The sequence below is a fragment of the Montipora foliosa genome, chromosome 14 (assembly GCF_036669935.1).
Source record: "Montipora foliosa isolate CH-2021 chromosome 14, ASM3666993v2, whole genome shotgun sequence".
In the NCBI taxonomy this organism is placed as follows: Eukaryota; Metazoa; Cnidaria; class Anthozoa; order Scleractinia; family Acroporidae; genus Montipora; species Montipora foliosa.
The window spans coordinates 21997494-22000900 of record NC_090882.1 but is presented as its reverse complement, the minus strand read 5'-3'; the positions used below and the strand labels follow the sequence as shown (position 1 = coordinate 22000900).

Here is a 3407-nt window from a genome sequence, read left to right as displayed (position 1 = left end):
ACGTTACATAACAATTGCGTTATTTTTAGCTGTGCATGTATCGATTTATGACTTGATTGGGATATTGCTCACTGAAACCGGGAACAATCTTTTAATGGTGCTTTTGCACTTGCTCATTTTTCTCTCGTTTGCTTGTTACTCAGGGAGCTATCTATTCGCCGGCGTTCTCTCCCGACGGACGTTACCTCGCCTCGTCAGGTAATTTCAGCAACGTTTGCCTTAACCGTTATATCTTGATACAGCATAACAAGTTTCTTCAAAATGTCAAGTGTGCGGAAGGAAGTGTTCAATTTAGAGAGTGCAACACTTTTTCTGAGCCTGTAGATACTCATTATAGTGTTTCCTTTAACCGTTGGCAAGTTTACATGAACGTTTCTTCAAAGAGTCGTCTCAAAGCGAGGTGAACTTGAAATTGTCCTCTTGGAATTTCAAGCAAGTGCAGGTGTATTTCAAACTGTCTGAATGTGTTAACACCATATTGAGCTGAGATGGTTTCTCTGTGATCTGTTTTCTTATTTATAGCAGTCGATAAGCGTATCCTAGTTTGGGACCTGGCAGAAGGGATATTACTGACAGAGCTGAAAGGACACTCAGATACCGTGTACTCTTTGCGTTTTAGTAGAGACGGGAACATGCTCGCTTCAGGTATGACAGCCTCAAATTCTTTCTCTGGAGAATTTATCCAAGGATTTCTGTTGCCGTTTTTCTCTTTCCTCTTCGAATTAGATGCGAGAGAATTGGTTTGAATCCAAAGTTGGCGTAGTATAGTACAGAATTGCATTTAGGTCATCATCTGATGTGGGATGGAATTTTAAACGAACAGGGATGGGTTGTCTGCATAGGCAGAAAACGGGATGATTTGTTAACAGAAGTAGCGACAGAGGGATCAGTGTACGACTGTAACTAGATTTTTTTTTAGTTGCGGGCGACTCGGGATACCGGTTGGATTAAACCTAAAAGAGCCCAGTTTTGTCAACATCGTGATTGATATTTTTTCAGGTGGTGTGGATAACTGTGTCAAGCTATGGGACGCTCGTGCTATTTGTAATCCTGAGGATGATGAAGAGGAAAGAAGCAACGAAAAGTAAGTTTGTGAAAAACGGGTTGGTGGGGGTAACTAGTGGTAAATATATGTGCCTTTCTTGAGCTCGTTAAATCCTTTTAAATGATGGAAATTTGATTTGACGATTAAAAAAAGAAAAAAAGAAACAAAGCAAAGAAAAACATATAAACACCCAACTGATCTTTTGACGTGTAAGTTCATTACATCGCTGTTCTTTTTCTTTTTTCCTCATAATTCTTACAGCGATTATCAGTCACACGCGCCCCTCCACGACTTTTTCCATTTTTCGAAACGAAATTTGGGAGGACGTCAATCAAATGTTTCCATGACAATAGTTTCCTCACTTGGCGACAGTCGAATTAGCCATGGAAACATTTGATTGACGTCCTCCCGAATTTAGTCAGTTTGAAGAGTAAAAAAAGTCGTTGAGGGGCGCGTGTGACTGGTAATCGCTGTAAGGGAGACCTAAGGACGTATTTTTTGGGGTGCGTTGCTAAGGATGTAATAGTTAACTAATTTGAGAGAATTTGGCATTATGTTGGTCAGTTTCTAACTTTTGTAAACAAATGACTCTAAATATGACGTCATCAAGCCACGCCCATGGTCACGTGACCAATAAAAGAAAACTCTAAATTTGTCTACCTGCTACAAAATTTGGGTATTTAATCAGTGGTTTCATAATTTGTATTCGTTTTTGTATGCAGCCAAGCATGGTTTTCTTTTTATTTTGAAAAATGTTCCTTTTAGAGAGATAAACGATACTGAAATATCCATAAAATTTTCAAAAAAGATGATTTGAAAAAATCAATGCTTACCTATATTCTGTATTTGGAGGTGAAACGTGCCATATCAATTTAAAGACCCCCGGAAATTTAGGTTTTTTCTCAAACCGGAAGTCAGTTCGTTTTACGCATGCGCATTTGATCTGAGAACGAGCGCGAGAAAGGGCGAGGAAAAACCTTGGATGGAAACAACAGTTCGTGCGGTGATTTTTGCTTGTGTGTGGGTTTTCTGGTCAGCTCACTATATGATGACGTCAGTCATCGGAAGTAGCATTTCACTTCCCTAGCAACGCTCGAAAAATCCGTCCGTGGGCCCTTAATGCAACGAAACATAACGGTCAGTACAGTACGCAGCTATTACTACGGCTCACGAGATTGGTTCACAAAACAAAGAACGATACAAAAGAAACAATGGACCCTCTGCGTCCTAAAGGGATCCAATGAAATTAGAGGTTGTAAAGAGCTGCGTCCTGGATCGAACGTAAGGACTTGGCGTAGTTTAGTAGTCATTGGGATATAGTTTTTGTGAGATTGAGGGATCCATTATGTCGCAACACATGGCGAACTTACGCAGTCCTTAATAGTGGCCTCACAAAGTAAATTTATATTTTTGTCTTTCTCTTTTCTTAGCCCTGATTCGTCCAAATGCGAGACTTTCGAACTCGGATCTTATCCTACAAAGAGGACGCCAGTTCACTGTTTACACTTTACGCTTAGAAATTTGCTACTTGCGTCTGGGCCTTTTATTCCGTCTTCCTAAGCAACTGATAAATACTTCTTGAAATGTGACTACTCCGAAATGCAGAAACTTGGTGCATGTCTTCCGACAGGGAATTTTAAAAACGGGCAAAGGAATACAAGCAATCTTAAATATTGATTCTTCTTTTTCAAGTAAGGACACCAAAAGAAACAGTCAAACATTGCTAAAACTTCATGCTTAGTTTTCACCCAGAGGTATTTTTGAAGTGGCTCTTCTGGAGCTTTAAGAATCTTCCAGTGTTTACACCAAACCAAATATCGTGTTCTTTTGAGGTGGTGACAAGAGAGGTAGAATTACGGAGTATTAATTGTAAATAAACAGAACTTTACGAAATTTTGTAAAATAAAATTATAGACCCTTTTACCGATACCGAGGCCGTTTCTAATTCTGATGTTTCAAGGGCATAAATTTAAGATGCCGGTTGGGGGGAGGGGGGGGGGGGGGGGGAGGGTGTGCGTAAAATCTAGAATATAACGTTTTTCAGGAACAAGAGAACGCATGCAATTTTTGAAAAGGGAACAAGGATCTCGCTTCTTCTGGGAAGGCTTCTCCATTGCAACTACTTAAATCGCTCAGAAAACCTAACCGCGATGATCCTTCCAACTTTCATTACAAGCATGGCAGAGGTATTTTGCAAAACGCCGAATGGTTTGCCTTCAATTATAGAAAAATGCATGTCTTTACTAATTAGGCCTAAGCACCGATTTCTAAAATGGTTAGCTGTTGGTTAATGTTGCGTTTATGTGTAGTTATTACCATCAAATACCGATTTTAAACGTTCGGCGTTCTGCAAAATACCCCT

At 39.8% G+C, this 3407-nt stretch overlaps 1 pseudogene; it reads left to right on the top strand.

Moving 5' to 3' along the window:
- LOC137984973 (transcription initiation factor TFIID subunit 5-like) overlaps positions 1-2981 on the top strand; it is a 24756-nt pseudogene extending 21775 nt beyond the window's left edge.
- The last annotated feature ends 426 nt before the right edge of the window (positions 2982-3407 follow it).